General features: G+C 36.5%; 1 pseudogene; it reads left to right on the top strand.

Moving 5' to 3' along the window:
- LOC120246078 overlaps positions 1-19,692 on the top strand; it is a 66,765-nt pseudogene that overhangs the window by 23,941 nt on the left and 23,132 nt on the right.

Below are 19,692 nucleotides of genomic sequence, written 5' to 3'. Positions count from 1 at the left end.
TTATTTATTTCTAGGAGAGAGAGAGACAACGTGAGCAGGGGAGGGTCAGAGAGAGAGGGAGACACGGACTCTGAAATAGGCTCCAGGCTCTGAGCTGGCAGTCAGCACAGAGCCCCACGCGGGGCTCGAACCCACCGCGAAGTCATGACCTAAGCGAAAGTCGGACGCTTAACTGACTAAGCCACCCAGGCGCCCCTTACTTTGGTTTTTCTTATTCTTGAATGGCCTGTGCATGTCATTCATACAATTTTTGGTTATTTCATCAGCATTGACTTCTGTAAATTATCAGCAATTCATCATCAGGGTGGTAGAAGGCTCAGAGGTACACTGTTTCTCCAGTAAACTCCATTTTCTGGGCATGAGACAAGTCTCGTTGGCAGGAGCCCCCGGATCAAGTGGTTCAGGTGAAGCAGTAGGTGGGCTGGTGATGTCTGTTTCTTATGGGTGAACAGCCTCCTGTTTGTGGAGTTTACCAGTGTCAGAGGCCAGGCTGTTTATAGTGGAACTTTTGGGGTTTTCCCACCCAAACATATTGGAGTGTTATTAGATTGGATTATTTCATAAAGAACTTTTAGTGGGAATATGAGAATCATACATTTTCTTCACTTAACTATGGGATAAAGGTCTCTGGTTCTAACCTGCCAGTGAATATCAAAGGAAATCCAGGGCCAGTGGATGAAATCGGCTGTGTACTGGTCTGAGACGCCTGCAACTGCATGGGGTCCTAATCAGACATAGTGCTCAATGGCTCCTCCTCTCCCCCCCAATGATCTTGGATTGCTTTCAATGATCTTGTTGCTGAACTCCACCTATCCCAATGAAACTTAGCTGCTTTTTTTAGTGACTTGTATACTAGCATATTAAGAATATTATTTGGGGGGGGTGGGGGTCACCTGGGTGGCTCAGTTGGTTAAGGGCCGACTTCAGCTCAGGTCGTGATCTCACAGTTCCTGAATTTGAGCCCTGTGTCAGGCTTTGTGCTGACAGTCCAGAGCCTGGAGCCTGCTTTGGATTCTGTGTTTCCCTTTTTCTCTGCCCCTCTCCCACTCGTGCTTTGTTTCTCTGTCTCTCAAAAATAAATAAACGTTAAAACTTTTTTAAAGAATATTATTTGGATTATAAAGTCTCTCTTTAGCATATATGTTTAAATATTAAATATCATGCAGCAGACACACAAAAAAGTTTTTCAGTGCAGGCCACATAAAAATGTTATGATTGTGGCAGAATGTCTACACACGTGATAGTATTTCACATTTTATAAGAATTAGTATAATCCAGAGAAGACCCATCACTGTGGGAATCCAGAATAGTAAAGCTGTGATCTCTAAATGTTGTCTGATGAAATTAAAATGAATTTGGTCCCACAACAGTATAAAAAGTATCAGTTATACCCATTGCTATATTGCAAAGGCCATTCATGGAAAATATTTTAATTATAGTTAATCTGTTGTTCACTCTGGGAACAATGGTGTCCACTTCTTGTTTATCTTAGTAGTATAATGCAAGCCTCTAATTATCCATGACTTCCCCCAGCTCCAAACAGTAATTCTTTATCTTCCCTTTGTATGCAACTTTTTAAAACTTTGAGGGGCGCCTGGGTGGCTCAGTCAGTTAGGCGTCCGACTTTAGCTCAGGTCATGATCTCGCCATTCATGGGTCTGAGCCCCGCGTCGGGCTCTGTGCTAACAGCTCAGAGCCTGGAGCCTGCTTTGGATTCTGTGTCTCCCTCTCTCTCTGCCCCTCCCCTGCTTGCACTCTGTTGCTCAAAAATAAATAAAAAAAATTAAAGCTTTGAAATACTTTAGGAGTATAGGTGGTTCTTTGTTTATCCAATCATTATAGAAATTACGAATGTGCATCATACCTGAGAACCAAGAAAAAAATTCATCAAGTGATAAAAACTAATGCAAGAACAAAAATACATAAAAGGCATTAAAAAAATAGCCAGGTTAATTCCAGTCTTTAATAAGCTCAATCATACATTTGCAGAATGTATGTGTTACCTGCTGCATAATATCAATCTATTTAAGAAATAAGTTATGATATTTTAAAAACATAGTAATAGATTTACAACAAAATTGAGCATATGATGCAGTGAGTTTTATATACCCACCCCACCCTCTACCCCAATTCCAGCACACAGTTTTTCTATTATAAGTATCTTATATTTGTGTTGTACATTTGTTACAATGAATGAGCCAGTATTTATACATTATAATTAACTAAATTCAATAGTCTACATTAAGGCTCACCTTTTGTGTTACACAGTTTTGAGGATTTTGATAAAATTTATAATGACCTGTATTCACTATTAAAGCATCACACAAAATAGTTTCAGCACACTAAAAATTCCCCCTTGCTTTACTTATGCAATCTTCTTTCCCTTCTCCTTAATTTTTATTTCTCTGATCTGATTTGAGTTGATTTTTGCAGAAAAGATAGTCTCTAAATTCTTTTTTTTTTTTTTTTGGCATACGCACATCCAGTTATTCCAGCAACATTTACAAAAGATCATTCCCTATTCAATTGGCTTTGTTCTGCTTTTTTTTTTCTTTAGTTAAGGTAGGAGTGATACTTCCAAACTGTTTACATGTCACAGCTGAAACCAGAAATCCCTGAATTGCTCCTGTCTCTTTTTTACAGGTTAGCACCTGTAGATTGTTAATGCTACCTTTGTTTTGGGAGTTAGAGGCTTTCAGACCCTGCTGATAAACTTCTCTGTCATCTTTGGATCCTCAAGCCGCCAGCTCTTCACCTCTCCTCTCGAGGGTGATGGTCTAACCTCCTCCTTAGGGAAGAGTGTTTCTCAACTCCAACATAGCCAGTTGGAACCATCACTTGCACAGAACATGTAGAGTCAGCAATTGCATGGCCCGAGAGTGTGTGCCTTCTTATGTGGCTTCCCTGCTCAAGCCTAGTCCCACCTTTGATAACCAACGTCCGTCATTCCCCCAGTGATCCTTTTCTGCTAGTGTTCCTGCTCTTAGTATCTGGCCATATTGAATGATTAGGATCTATGGAAATAATGGTATATTACTTTTATGGATAAACCAGAAGGAACAGTTGTTAACATCTGCATTTTGTGACATATAGAGCAAACATACACAAATGTTCACATGTATTGCTCAAAATACATTTGGCATTTTCTCTGCAGTTTGTTTAAATATGTAATGCACCTGTAATTTTGCCTTACATGGCAAAAAGGTCTTTGGAGATATGATCAAGTTAAGGACTTTGGGAGTGTTAGGTATTCTATATTATCTGAACAGGTCTAAGGTAATGCTGACAGGGGGCGGGTCAGAGTCAGAGGACATGTGAAAATGATATTTGGAGATGTACTGTGATTTTGAAGATGAAGATTCCATTAGCCAAGGAATGTAGGTGGCCTCTAGAAGCTGTAAAAGGTAGGGAAATGGATTTTCTCAAGAGCTTCCAAAGAATGCACAGCTTTCAACATCTTGATTTTAGTCCAGTAAGACACTTTTTGTACTTTTTAAAAAAATGTTTTATTTATTTCTGAGAGAGAGAGAGAAAGAGAGAGAGAGCGTGAGCAGGGGAGTGTCAGAGAGAGAGAGAGACAGAATCCAAAGCAGGCTCCAGGCTCTGAGCTGTTAGCACAGAGCCCGACATGGGGCTCGAACCCATGAACCATTAGATAATGAACTGAGCTGAAGTTGGATGCTTAACCAACTGAGCCACCCAGGTGCCCCACCTTTTGTACTTTTCACTTCCAGAACTATAAAATAATGCATGTATGTATTTAAGCCACTAAGTATGGTCTTTTTTTTTTTTTTTTTGGCAGTGGAAATAGGGAATGAATACAAGACTAAACCAACTCTGTGTTTCTTCTGATAAGCAAACTCATTGAATGTTTGCAAAACCATTTGTTCCCAAGAAGCCTGCAGTTTTCTGAAGAGAACAATAATTTGGCTATCCTAGCATACCTAGATCCAATACGTTGGCCTATTTTGGGACAAATCATTGTTGCCAAGACATTTGTAGCAGCATTTTGCTAATGTGAGGTTGAGGTCCAGTCCTTAGGGGACTGAAAGTCAAGATCATTAGTGTAAGAGAAGCATAAATCCCAGAAGGGACTTGTAGGAGGTAATCTTCAGAATGTCTGATGTATTTCAAGAAACAGCTAATAGAGGGTACCTGCCTGGCTCAGGTGGTGGAGCATGTGACTCTTGATTACAGGGTTGTGAGTTTGAGCCCTGTGTTGGGTGTAGAGATTACTTAAAAATAAAATCTTTTAAAAAAGGAGCAAGCAAAAAGAAACAGCTAAAAAACAGCTAATGGTTTTGATCAAGAAGGTCAGTGATTAACTGTTCTTGATCACCAAGGAGTGTTCTATCTATAGTAATGGCCACCAACAGAAGGGAAATATTTTATTTTCTTAATATAGTGTAGGTGAGTGAAAAACAACCACAATAATCTTTCCTCAGTATTACAAGACCACCAACCTCATCAGGAATTTCAACAATGATGGTCAAAGACCATTTGCACTCATTATCAATGAAGACTTCAGCAACCAAGTCAGCTCCATACCTGACCAGATGATCCATAAAACCCATCTGTCTTTGTATTCATAAAAGCATTGTGACTTTGTCTTTCATTTCAGCATAGGACTCAGGATGTATTTAGGTAGTCCTCATTATATTTGTTTGTGTCGTTTTCCCTCTGGTTTGCTATGTTTTGTATTGTTTTTTACTTCAACTTATGTTATATTTAGTTAGATGTGATTAAAAGGATTAGAACATTGACATTACTCCAGACAGTTCTCTCATAACTCCATTGACTTTCAGGAGTCTAAGTCAGTCCCATTAGTATCTGAAACTCCTAATTCTGTCACATTATCTTTGCCCACTACTGAACTTCACATAACTGAAATAATAGATTATGGGTCCTTTTTAATTCTAGATTTTTTTGCCTATATTTTTGATATTCAACTGCATGATTAAATGTATCTGTAGTTCATTGGTATTTACTGTGGGGTAGTATTTCTTTGTTTGAATATGACATAGTTTGTTTATTCATGCAGTTTTTTAATATATTTTGAGTGGGGGGAGAGGTAGAGAGAGAGGAAGAAAGATCCCAAGTAGGCTCTGTCTACACTGTCAGTGCAGAGTCCAAAACAGGGCCTCAAACTCACAAACTCTGAGATTGTGACATGAGCCAAAACCAAATCAGACATTCAACTGATTGAACCACCCAGGCACCCATATTCATACCATTAATGCCTTTTAGGTTGTTTTTGTTTTGAGTATTATGAAAAATGCTTCTAAAAGATAGTCATGTCTTCTTTAGACTTAAGTTTTCACATATCTTGGGTACATTTCTAGGAATAGAATTACTGGGTCATATGTTAATTATACTATTAAATTTTGAAAACGGCATCAAACTGCATTTTAATATTCTTGTAATATTTTACATTTCAGCCATCTATGTATGAGAGTGGCAGTTGTTCCTTATTCTTACCAACTTTTGTTACTTCCAGTCTCTCACTTTACTCATTTCTAAGTGTGCTGGTATTTAATTGCAGTTTTAATTTGTATCTTCCTGATGACTAATTGTATTGGACTGTGTCTCATGTGATTATGAGACATTCAAATGTCTCTCTTTTGAATGTTCATATATTTTAATGTCTTTTAATCATGTATAAAATTTCTTAATATAAAATTGCAAAATACATGCAAATATTTTGCTAGATTATCTTCCATCATGTGGCTTGGCTCCATATTTCATGTCCTATCCATCCCAAAGTTGTGAAGTTTTCTCGTATATGTTCTAGAAGTTTACTGATTTTAGCTTTTATGTATATGCCTATGATTCATTTTGAGTAACTTTTGTAAATTAAGTATTAGGGCATATTCTTCTCTCTCTATACTTTGTGCTCTATCAGTACATAAATCTCCCCTTAAACTAATACCAGCTCTTCTTACCCTGATTCACAAAATCAGATTGGGTCTTCGTATTTTACACTTTTTTCTGTATATAGATTTGGTGATTTTAGGTTTTTGCATTTCTATTTAAAATTGGAATAAACTTTTCCATTTTTACCACACCCCTAAATTTTTTTTAAAAAATGCAGAAATTTTGATTGGGATATTTTTGAATCTATACATGAATTTATGGGGAACAGATATATTCATTATGTGATTTTCAAACCATGAACATGGTATATTGTTCCTTTTATTTAGATGTATCTAAATTAAACATAAGTATTTCATGTTTCTGAATGTTATTATTGTGTTATTATTACATTAAAAAAATCTCTATTTCCAGTGTCATTCACAGGCATATAGACATAGAATTAAATCATGGAAGTTGTTGATCCTCCAATAACCAGCTTAACGTTACTTTGAATTCATATTTTGGAAAATAACTGCAAAATGTTTAAATCAAAATTATCAAATAATCCCATTGAATATATGAAAAAGAGTATACTTTTGGAGTTTATTCCAGAAATAGAGAAGCTTTTCAGCACTTTTCAGCATATATCAAAATTAACAAAGAGATAAAAATTATGATATTACATACCGAAGAGGCAGTTGATAAAAGTTGGGAAAACTAGGAGTTAAAAAAGTCTTTTGGATTCTCTAATTTATCTAATTTATCAATGGCAAACCACAGTTACCTATTTTAAAAAATTCTCACATTCAGTTCCATGATGGGATTCCATTTTTAATCCACAATTCATTGAACGTTTATTTCTAAGCCTCTAAAACCATTGACTGGAAAATCAAGAGGAACTGACTTGCAAGTTTTTGCAAACAGTGGAGTTCAAATTCTGAGGAAATTTGAAATCCCTGCCATTCACCAGAGTGGAGCTGGGCAGGCAGTGGTACTCCTGGAGAGAAGGAGGGCAGAGGCCTGTGCAGGAATGTGGACAGCATGGTGTGGTGATCCCCGGGGTCGCACTGGGAGAGAACGTTCCCATTCCCTGGAGTACATTTGCAAGAGGGTATATTGTTATCTCCAAGGACAAAAGATCGTGTACATTGAGCAGCTGTTCAGCAGCAGGGGACAGAGGTCCATGCAGAGGGCAGGTAACCTGGTTGCATCTTGTTCTTCTTCACCATAAATTCCAGGCACCTGCTCAGTGGTGAACCTGCTTTTCTGGGACAGAATGGCACCAAGTGTAGCACTGTGAGGCTCTCTTCTGGAAGAGGGGAGTGGGTTCACACTGTGCTGTGGCCTTTAAGATTTTGGAATTTTGAATCCCAGCTGTGTGCCAGAGAGAAAACACAGAACTGTGGTATGAGGTGTGAGGGCAGGGATCTGATGGACGCCTGGGACACAGGAAGGGAGATTGTTCACTTCTCTGTGAGGGCTCCCATCCATGGGGATAAGAAAGCAGGGTGACACCATCTTCCCCACTGTCAACCAAGATGGTTGGACCTAGGGAGCAACACAGCACTGGAACAGCTTATACCAAACCCGGCATCCTGCACCCTGCAGGGGAATCTTTACTAAGGCACATGTGACTGTGAGCCAAAGCAGAGTCCATCTCCCAGAGGAACAACACAGGCACCCCATATGCAGCAAGACTACTGATCATAAGAGTGCTTCAAAGCATCAGATTCAGTTTTGGTGGAAATAGGACCAGGCTTGCTTCTTTTCTTTTTCTTTGTCTTCCTTTGCAATCAGTTATAGTTTTGTTCATTTGTTTATTTTCCTGTTTCCTTTTTTCTTTCTTTCTTTCTTTCTTTCTTTCTTTCTTTCTTTCTTTCTTTCTTTCTTTCTTTCTCTCTCTCTCTCTCTCTCTCTCTCTCTCTCTCTCCCCCTTTCTTTCTTTCTTTTGGATCAGGCTTTCTTTCTTTCTTTCTCTTTCTTTGGAATCAGGTTTATAGTTTTTTTATCATAATTATTTTTTTGGTTCTTTTTCCTTTTATCTTTTTTTGATGGGGGATCAGGTCTTTTTTAAAGTTAGATTTATTTTAGCAAACAAATCCAAGCACATCTAGGCAAAGGTCCAAACACTCCCTGGTGCAAGCAAAGAGGAACTCTGCAGAGGAATGACCTGTGTGAAAGACCAGCCAAAATGCAACAACAAAGTGCACACAGCATACACCAGAAACACTTCCTGAGGCTCCAGGCCCTCGACAGTGTATGACCCCTTCTTCATATAGCATTACTCTCAGGAGCAGGAAACACAGCAAATGCTTATAACATGCAAAAGACAGAAAGTTGACAAAAATGGCAAGATGGAGGAATATTCCCCAAAAGAAAGATCAAGAAGAAATCACAGCCAGGGGTTTGCTCAAAAGATATATAAACAATATATATGACAAGAATTTATAAGAAAAGTCTTAAGAATACTAGCTGGTCTGCAGAAAAGCATAAAAGACACCAGAGAAATCCTTGCTGTAGAGATAAAAGACTGAAAAACTAGTCAGGCTGCAATAAAAATGTTATAACTGGGATGCAAAACCAACGAGGAGAAGCAGAGGAAGGAAGAGGTGATATAGAAGATAAAATTATGGAAAATAATGAAGCTGAAAAGAAGAGAGAAAGAAAGCAGATGACAAATACGGGCTTAGGAAAGTCAGTGATTCCATAAAGGACAATAATATGAGTATCATAGCAACCCACAAGAAGAGTGGGGAAAGAGAGGGAAGGAGATTTATTTGAACAAATTATACTGAGAACTTCCTTAATCTGGGGAAGGAACAGGCATTCAAGTCCAAGAGGCACAGCGAACTCCCCTCAAAATCAACAAAATCAAATTAGCGCCAAGACATATCTTAGTGAAACTTGCAAAGATAGAGAATTCTGTAAGCAGTTAGGGACAAAAGGTCCCTAAAAGACACATAAGGTTAGCAGCAGACCCATCCACAGAAACTTGGCAGGTCAGAAGGAAGTGTCATGATATGTTCAAAATGCTTAATGGGAAATACTGCAGTCAGGAATATTTTATTCAGCAAAATTCTCATTCAAAATAGAGAAGTAAAGAGTTATGAAGACAAGCAAAAACGAAAGGAGTTTATGAACACTAAACCAGCTCCACAAGAAATATTAAATGGGACCCTCTGAGAGGGAAAGGAACACCAAAAGCAACAAAAAAGAAAAATGAACAATCTACATGAACAGCAACTTTACAGGTAATACAATGGCACTAAATTCATATCTATCAATAATTACTCGGACTGTAAAATAACTAAATGATCTATGAAAGAAATTGAAGAAGACACAAGGAAATGAAAAAAATAACCCATACTCATGGATTAGAAGAACAAGTAAATGTTAAAATATCTTTAGTACCAAAAGCAGTCTACACATTCAATTCCTAAGATATCACAAGCATTTTTTACAGAACTAGAACAAATAATTCTAAAATTTGTATGGAACCACAAAAGACCCTGAATAGCCAAAGTAATGTTGAAAATTAAAACCAAACTGGAGGCCTCACCATTTTGGACTTCAAGCTATATTACAAAGCTGTGGTCATCATGACAGTATGGTACTGGCACAACAGACTCAAAAATCAATGGAACAGAATAGAAAACCCAGAAATGGACCCAAAAATGTATAGCCAATTAATCTTCAACAAAATTAAAAACAATATCCAGTGGAAAAAAGACAGTATCTTTAACAAGTAGTGTTAGGAAAACTGTATGGTGACATGCAGAAGAATGAAACTGGACCACTTTTTTACACGATACACAAAACTAAATTCAAAGTGGATGACAGACCTAAATGTGAGACAGGAAACCGTTAATTCTATAATAGAACACAGGTAGCAATCTCTTTGACCTTGGTGCAGCAACTTTTTACTAGACCTGTCTCCAGGGCCAAGGGAAACAAAAACAAACCTGAACTACTGTGACTTCATCAAGATAAAAAACTTCTGCACGGTAAAGGAAACAACGAAACTAAAAGGCCCATATGGAATGGGAGAAGATATTTATAGAAGACGTATCGGGTAGAGGGTTAGTATCCAAAATCTAAAAACAACTTATCAAAGTCAACACCCCAAAATACAAATTTAATACCTAAATAATCCAGTTAAGAATGGGCAGAAGCCATGAATAGACATTTTTCCAAAGAAGACATCAAGATGCTTATCAGACACATGGAAAGATGCTCAACGTTACTCATCATCAGGGAAATACAAATCAAAACCATGATGAGATAACACCTCACACCTATAAGAATGGCTAAAATTAACAACACAGGAAACAAAAGATGTTGGTAAGGATGCGGAGAAAGAGGAACCCTCTTACAGTGTTGGTGGGAATGCAAACTGGTGCGGCCACTCTGGAAAACAGTATTGAGGTCTTCCAAAAGTTAACAATAGAACTACCCTAAAATTCAGCAATTGCACTAACTAGGTATTTTTCCAAAGGGTACAAAAGTACTGATTTGAAGGGGTTCATGCACCTCATTGTTTATAGCAGCACTATCAAGAATAGCCAAATTATGGAAAGATCCCAAATGTCCATGGACTGATGAATGGATAAAGAAGATGTGGTGCATATATACACAATGGAATATTACTCAGCCATCAAGAAAAGATAAAATCTTGCCATTTTCAATGATGTGGATAAAATCACAGTGTAGTATGCTAAGCAAAATAAATCAGTCAGAGAAAGACAAATACCATATGGTTGCACTCATTTGTGGAATTTAAGAAACAAAAAAAAACCATGATAAAAACTTAGAGGGAGGCAAACCATAGAGACTTTTAACTGTAGGGAACAAACAGTATTGCTGGAGGGGAGGTCGGTGGGGAAATGTGATAAGTGGGTGATAATTATTAAAGATGAGCGCTGGGTGTTATATGTAAGTTTTTGTGATGAGTACTGGGTGTTATATGTAAGTGATGAATCACTAAAAAATCTCCTTCAACAAAAACTGCTTTATCTTTAGTAACTTGAATTTAAATAAAATCTTGGAAGAAAAAAACCTTTCTAAGCCCCGCATTTAGTGTCGCTTTCCATTGTACATCGAATATTTTCAAAAGATATTCCTCACTGTATGGGGCGCCTGGGTGGCTTAGTCGGTTAAGCGTCCGACTTTCGCTTAGGTCATGATCTTGCGGTTCGTGGGTTCGAGCCCCGCGTCGGGCTCTGTGCTGACTGCCAGCTCAGAGCCTGGAGCCTGTTTCAGTCTGTGACTCCCTCTCTCTCTGACCCTCCCCTGCTCACGCTGTCTCTCTCTCTCTCTCCTAGAGATAAATAAAACATTAAAAAAAAATTTTAATAAAAAAAGATATTCCTCACTGTAGACTCTTTCTTTGTTTCTAGCCTTTGAAGGCTTTCCCTTTTTATGTCATTGATTTTAGGGTTTTTTCTCCCTGCATTGCAATTAATATTTAGTGTGTGTTCCATTTTCTGTCTTTACTAAATAATCTTGATAATATTTCATGAAAGTATGTATATTATGAAGCATAATACATTTTTATTAATGAAACATAAAAATGTAAAAATGTCTTCTGTAAATATTAAAATATGTCTATAATATTAAAATTTTACTTTTTACAGTTTATTTATTTTTCAGAGAGAATGAGAGTCAGAGGACAAATGGGGGAGGGGTAGAGAAAGAGGGAGACACAGAATCTGAAGCAGACTCCAGGCTCTGATCTGTCAGCATATATGATTTTATATAGGATATTATATGATAATCCAGGTATTACAAAAGATCAGGAATAAATTATTATTATTCTACAAAAGCAACTGATAAATTGAACCTCTGTTTTGAGAAAAAGATACATTGTTATAGCTTCTTTCACAATATACTACTCAAACCATTCAACATAAGAATAAATACATAATATATATGATACAAATATTTTACAAAACCTTACATATTTACTGGAGTAAGGGTGAAAGAAAGTTTTATCCATAAATTCAAGAAAAAAAAACACAAAAAAGATGATAGTTATCAGATATCATGAGTCTATCATTTCACAATATCACAATATCAAAAAGTTACCCAGAATAACCCCAAAACATGCAAAAACCAAAGTCAGGTGTCAATGACAAATTGTAAAACATAGCAAAGATAAATTAGTAGCCAGGGTTAAGATCATTAATATAAAAGTGCATACAAATAAAGGAAATAAGCACAAGAATACCTTAACATAAAAATATATTCAGAAATATAAAATAAACCAGAAGGTTCATATATGTAAATTTTTGGAACATTAGTGATAAAGATTTAAAAATTGAAGTAGATGTAAGCACTTAGTTATCTTTGCCTATCATTTTACTAACTTATAAATATTACTATCAGTCTTACGAAACATTACTCTTACACTTAAAGGATAAGTTTATACATAGAAGGAAATGAGTATGTTATAAAGAGCCTTTAGTATTTTTATACATTATAGCCTAATAACTTTTAGAATTAATCTTTAATATAAAATCTTAGAGCTAAAAAGTAGTAACAAAATTTTCACTGAAACATTCCTTTAGTACAATAAATTGTTAGGGGTGCCTGGGAGACTCTGTGGGTTGAGAATCCAACTCTTGATTTCAACTCAGGTTGAATCCAACCTTTGATCTCAGGGTTGTGTGATCGAACACCATGTTGGGTTCTGCACTAAGCGTGAAGCCTGCTTAAGATTTTCTCTCTCTCTCTTCCCCTCTCCCCTGCTTGTCCTCTCTCTTTCAATCATCATCATAATCATATTATCATAATTTAGAAACCTCAATTTGTCACATTCATAAATTTTTATGTATTCCCAAAATGATATCTTGAGAATTGATAAGATGGCAATGTATTTTTAGATTTACAGTGTTATATTTATGAACTCAAAGCAGATTGACAGAAATTGCATTTGAGATGCCTACGTGGCTCAGTCATTAGGTGTCCAACTTGATTTCGGCTCACGTCATGGTCTCATGGTTGTGAGATTGAGCCCTGGGTCAGGCATTGAGCGTGACTTCCCTTGGGATTCTCTCTCTCTCTCTCTCTCTCTCTCTGTCCCTCCTCCTCTCAAATAAATAAACATTAAAAAAGGATTGAATTTAATTTTTACCAGTTCAATTTCGTGAGCATGGAGACACGAATAATTCCTTACTATTCTTTTCCCTATACTGGGCATATATAAAGTTTAAAAGAAGTAGCATTAAAAATAAATACAGAAGTCAAAATCATACTGTGATTGTGATTAACTAAGAGACATACTATAGTATATTTTGAAAATAAATAATTACTTCTTTGATTGAAAATTCCTATTATTAAACTGATTGTGTTTACTTTCAGCTATGCAAATTTGGAAAATGCTGTGATCCTGAACGTTGTACTCTGATTGAATCTGCAGAGTGTGGCACTGGACCATGCTATGATAAAAATACTTGTCTGGTGAGCTCTCAAAATATTTTGGTACATTCTTTCATGATTTTTTTCTGTCCTGGTGCATTCACTTTTTTTTTTACATTATTTTTTTAACACAACTTTCAAATACTGTATAAACTTTAGATACTTGATTCATACACAGTGGACTTCAGAATTCAGAAGCTATCCTTAGATTTTTTTTTTAGCCTCCTTCTGTTTGCCTTCACTGTATTGTTTCAATCTCTACTCAAGATACGTCCAATTATTCAATACCAATTCCAAATTATTTGGACACTCTTGATTCCTTTTGGTCATATCTGAGGTCATACCTGAATCATGTACCATAAAATTTACCATTTTCAGGTGAACAATTTGATGATATTCAGTACATTCACAGTGTTATGCAACTTCCACCTCTATCTAGTTCCAAAACAAGTTTGTCACTCAAACAGGAAACTTCTGGAGCATTAAGCACTTGCTCTCTTTTCTTCCTTCCCCTCAGTCCTGGCAACCACCAATTTGTTCTGTCTGTAGTAACCTATTCTGGTTATTTCATAAGAAGCATAGAATATGTGACGTTTTGTGTCTGGCTTTCTTTACTTAACATAGTGTTGAATTCATTCACTTGTAGCTTATGTATCAGTGCTCCTTTATATGTCTGAAAATATTCCGTTGCATGAATATACCACAATTTGTTAATCTATTCATCCATTGATGGACATTTGGGTTTTTTCCAGTCTTGAGCTTTTAAGTAAATTCATAATTTGACTTTAAGTAGTTAAAATGTGGTAATAATAGAAATGATAGATCTACACTGTTCTTACATAATATTTTTACAGTTTTAGTTTATTACTTGACAAAAATAATTCTTTTTCTTTGTCTCACAGCTCTGTAAAAGGGACTCTATGTCAACAAAGCCAAGATCTGTGTGATTTTCCAGTATTATGCAATGGAACATCTGAGTTTTGTGTGCCTGATGTGATATCTGCTGATTTACAGCCATGCAATAATAACACTGCCTACTGCTTTCAAGGAATATGCCAAGGTATGGATAGACAGTGTGCAGTTATTTGGAAAATGTAATAGTTTTTCTGAAGTTCGTTTTTATTACTATATTTTGTATTTTTTCTCCAGTATAGTTAACACAGTTATATTAGTTTCAGGTGTACAATATAGTGCTTTAACAATTCCATACATTACTCAGTACTCAGCATGGTAAGTGTATTCTTTAATGCCCATCCCCTATTTCACCCATTTCACCAACTACCTCCTCTGGTTGACTATCATTGTTCTCTATAGTTAAGAGTATGTTTCTTGGTTTGTCTCCCTCTCCCTCTTCTTTTTTTCCTTTGTTCATTTGTTTTACTTCTTAAATTCCACATATGAGTGACATCATATGATATTTGTCTTTTCTGACTGACTTCAGTTAGCATTTATACTCTCTAGCTCCATCCGTATCATTGTGAATGGCAAGATTTCATTCTTTTTTTTTTTTTTAATGGCTGAATAATCTTCCATTGTACATATCCCATTTCTTTATCCATTTATCCATTGATTGGCATTTAGGCTGCTTCCGTAATTTGGCTATTGTAAATGATGTTACATTAAGCATAGAGGTACATGCATTTCTTTGAATTAATGTTTTTGTATTTTGGGGGTAAAGAGCTAGTAGTATGATTATTGGATTGTAGGACAGTTCTATTTTTAGCTTTTTGAGGAATCTCCACACTGTTTTCTAGAGTGCCTGCACCAGTTTGCATTTCCACCAACAGTGCAAGAAGGTTCCTTTTTCTCCATATCCTCATGAACACTTGTTTCTTTTGGTTTTGATTTTAGCCATTCTGATAGGTGTGAGGTGATAATCTCACTGTAGTTTTGATTTACATTTCCTTGATGAATAGTGATGGTGAGCACCTTTTCATATGTCTTGTTGACCGTCTGTATGTCTTCTTTGAAAAAATGCCATAGCTTCTTCCCATTTTTTAATTGGATTATTTTCTTTTGGGATATTGTGTTGTCTCCGTTTTTTAAATATATTTTGGGTGCCATCCCTTTATTGAATATGTTGTTTGCAAATATATTCTCCCATTCCATAGGTTGCCTTTTAGTTTTGTTGATTGTTTCCTTCACTATGGAGAAGGTTTTTTTTTTCCTTTGATGTAGTCTCAATTGTTTATTTTTGCTTTTACTTCTCTTGACTCAGGAGACATATGTACAAAACTACTGCTATAGCCATTGTCAAGGAGGTTACTGCCTGTGCTCTCAGTGATTTTTATCGTTTCAGGTTTCACATTTAGGTCTTTAATCCATTTTGAATATATTTTTGTGTATGGTGTAGGGAAGTGGTCTTCTTTCCTTCTTTCCTTCCTTCTTTCCTTCCTTCCTTCCTTCCTTCCTTCCTTCCTTCCTTCCTTCCTTCCTTCCTTCCTCCCTCCCTCCTTCCCTCCCTCCCTCCTTCCTTCCCTCCTTCCTTCCTTCCTTCTTTCCTTCTTTCTTCCTTCCTTCCTCCCTTCCTCTCTCTCTCTCTTTCTTTCTTTCTTTCTTTCTTTCTTTCTTTCTTTCTTTCTTTCTTTCTTTCTTTCTTTCTTTCCAACAGTTTTTCTGACACCATTTATTGAAGGAACTGTCCTCTCTGTCCTTTCCCTGTTGGATACTCTTTCTTGCTTTATCAAAGATTAAACATATAGTTGTGGGTTCATTTCTGGGTTTTCTATTCTGTTATATTGATCTATGTCTCTGTTTTTGTACCAGTATCATATTGTTTGATTACTTTGGCTCTGATATATAACCTGAAGTCTGGAATTGTGACACCTCTGGTTTTATTTTTTATTGCTTTGGGGTATTGGATGTCTTGAATTTTTCCATAAAAATTTTAGGATTGTTTGACCCAGTTATGTGGAAAATGCTGTTGGTATTTTCATAGAGATTTAATTAACTGTGTAGATTGCTTTGGGTAGTACTGACAATTTAACAATATTTATTTTTCCAACCCATAAGCATGGGATGTCTTTCCATTTCTTTGTGTCACCCTGAATCAGTTTCATCAGCGTTTGATAGTTTTCAGGGTACAAGGTCTTTCACCTCTTCGATTAAGTTTATTCTGAGATATTTTATTGTTTTCGGTGCAAGTTTAAATGGGTTGTTTGCTTAATTTCTCTTTCTGCCTCTTGATTATTAGTGTATAGGAAAGCAATAGTTCTCTGTGTATAGATTTTGTATCTTGTGACTTTACCGAATTCATTTATCAGTTCTAGTAGTTTTTTTGGTGGAATCTTCTGTGTTATCTACATATAGTATAATGTCATCTGCAAATAGTGAAAATTTTGCATCTTCCCTATCAATTTTGATACCACTTATTTCTTTTTGTTTTTTTCTGATTGCTGTGGCTAGGGCCTCAATATAATCTAAACCAACTTTGTTGAGTGTTTGTTGTTGTTGTTTTTTATTTATTTTTGGGACAGAATGAGATAGAGCATGAGCAGGGGAGGAGCAGAGAGAGACGGAGACACAGAATCTGAAGCAGGCTCCAGGCTCCCAGCTGTCAGCACAGAGCCCGACACAGGGCTCAAACTCACAAACCGTGAGATCATGACTTGAGCTGAAGTTGGACGCTTAACCGACTGAGCCACCCAGGTGCCCCTGTTGAGTGTGGTTTTTTTTTTGTTTTTGTTTTTTTTTTAATCATGAATGGATGTTGTACTTTGTCAAGTGCTTTTGTCAGCATCTATTGAAATGATCATATGGTTCCTACCCTTTCTCTTCTTGATGTGATTTATCACATTGATTGATTTGTGAATGCAGAACTACCCTTGCACCCCAGGAATAAATGCCACTTATTTTTGGTGAATGACTTTTTGAAAATATATTGTTTGATTCAGATTGCTAGTATTTTATTGAGGATTTTTGCCTTATGTTCATCAGAGATATTGTCCTGTAATTCTCTTTTTTTGTGGTGCCTTTATCTGGATTTGGTATTAGAGTGATGCTGGTCTCATAGAATGAATTAGGAAGTTTTCCTTCTTTCTATTTTTGGAAGAGTTTGTGAAGAATAGTTATTAACTTTTCTTCACATGTTTGGTAGTATCCTCCTGTGAAGCCATTTGGTCCAGAACTTTTGTTTGTTGGGAGTTCTTTTTTGTTTTGTTTTGTTTTTTGTTTGTTCATTTTTGTTTTGTTAGTCTGTTTTCTTATACTGATTCATTTTCATTTTTGGTAATAGATCTGTTCAAATATTATTTCTTCATGCTTCAGTTTTGGTAGGTTATACGTTTCTAAGAATTTATCCATTCCTTCTAGGTTGTCCAATTTTAGGGATATAAATTTATATAATATTCTCTTACAATCCTTTGTGTTTTCATTATTATTTCTCCTCTTTGTCTTCTGTTTCATTTCTGATCTTTTGGTGGGGGGGGTTGGGGTTCTCTCTCTCTCTCTCTGATTTTTGATGAGCCTGGTTAGGGGTTTATAAATTTTATTGATCTTTTCAAAGAATCAGCTCCTGGTTTTATTGAGCTGTTTTATTGGGGGGTTTTGTTTGTTTTTGTTTTTGTGTTTTAGTTTCTATATCATTTATCTCTGATCTAATTTTTATTATTCCTTCCTTCTGTTGGTTTGGGGTTTTGTTTGTTATTCTTTTTCTATCTCTTTGGGCACAAGGTAGGCTGTTTATTTGAGGTTTTTCTTGCTTCTTGAGGTAGGCTTGTCTTGCTATAAATTTTCCTCTTAGAACTGATTTTTCTGCATCCCAAGGGAGGTTGTGTTTTCATTTTCATTTGTTTCCATGTGCTTTTTGATTTCTTGGTTGGCCCATTCATTGTTTAGTAACATATATTTAACTTCCATATATTTGTGGTCTTTCCAGGTTTTTTTCTTGTGGTTGACTTCTAGTTCCAGAGAATTGTAGTCAGAGAAGATGCAGGGTATGACTTTGACCTTCTTGAATTTCTTGAGGCTTGTTTTGTGGGCTAATGTGTGATATATTAGGGAGAATATCCATGTGCGCTTGAAAAGAATGTGTATTATGCTGTTTTAGTATGAAATGTTCTGAATATATCCACTAAATCCACCTGGTTCAGTGTGTCATTCAGTGTCAAAGCCATTGTTTTCTTGTCGTATTCCTGTTTGGATGTAAGTAGAGTGTTAAATTTCCCTACTATTGTATTACCATCAATTCTTTTCAGCTATTATTTCTTCATATAAATTTTCTGCTCCCTTTTCTCTCTCTCCTTCCAGGATCTCTGTAATGCAAACCTTTCATTCTTGATGCAGTCACTAAGTTCCCTAAGACTGTTCTCAATTTGCATAATTATTTTTACTCCCATGTGTTCAGCTTGATTACTTTCCAATACTCCATTTTGCAGGTTATAAATTCTTTCCTTTGTTTAATCTAGCCTGCTACTTATTCTATTGGATATATCTTTAATTTCATTTATTTTGTTCTTCATCTCTGATTGGTTCTTTTTATCTCCTTAAGAGTTTCACTGATGTTCTGTACTCTTTTCTCAAGTGCAGAGAGTATCTCTATGATTATTACTTTAAATTCTTTATCAGGCATGTTACTTATATTTGTTCTGGTCTTTTGCTGTGATTTGCTCTTTCACTTGGGACATATTTCTTTCATTTAGGACACATTCCTTTGTCTCCTCATTTTGTCTAACTCTGTGTTTGGGTCTCTGTGTTAGATAAGTCTACTACGCATCTTGCTATTGAAGGTAATGGCCTTATGAAGAAGTTGTCCTTTAGTACCCTGCACCACAGTGTCTCCTGTTCCCCAGGACCTGATGCTTTAGGGAATGTCTCTTACATGAGTTCCCTATGCCCTGCTTCTTTTTTCTCCAGTACAGTTATCTGCAGAGGCTCTTTTTTCCTGTTGTGTGCAATGTTTGGTCCATGGCTGGGTGCAGCACATTTCTATTTATTTATTTATTTATTTATAATTTTTAATGTTTATTTATTTTTGAGAGGCAGAGACAGAGCACAAGTGGGAGAGGGACAGAGAGAGACGAGGACACAGAATTGAAGCAGGCTCCAAGCTCTCAGCTGTCAGCACAGAGCCCCACGTGGAGCTCGATCTCATAAACTGTGGTGAGATCATGACCTGAGGTGAAGTCGGATGTTTAGCCGACTGAGCCACCCAGATACCCCTGGGTGCAGCACGTTTTAACAAGGTGTGTGATGGGGCACCTGGGTGGCTCAGTTGGCTGACTGTCCAACTTTGGCTCAGGTCATGATCTCACGGTTCATTAGTTTGAGCCCTGCATCAGGCTGTGTGCTGACAGCGAGCTCAGAGCCTGGAGCCTGTTTCAGATTCTGTGTCTCTCTCTCTCTGACCCTCCCCTGCTATGCTGTCTCTCTGTCTCAGAAATAAAATATATATATATATATATATATATATATATATATATATTT

The sequence above is a fragment of the Hyaena hyaena genome, unplaced genomic scaffold (genome assembly GCF_003009895.1).
Source record: "Hyaena hyaena isolate Hyena2069 unplaced genomic scaffold, ASM300989v1 scaffold_446, whole genome shotgun sequence".
In the NCBI taxonomy this organism is placed as follows: domain Eukaryota; kingdom Metazoa; phylum Chordata; class Mammalia; order Carnivora; family Hyaenidae; genus Hyaena; species Hyaena hyaena.
The sequence above is the reverse complement of the archived record's forward strand: the minus strand, read 5'-3'. Positions and strand labels throughout refer to the sequence as shown.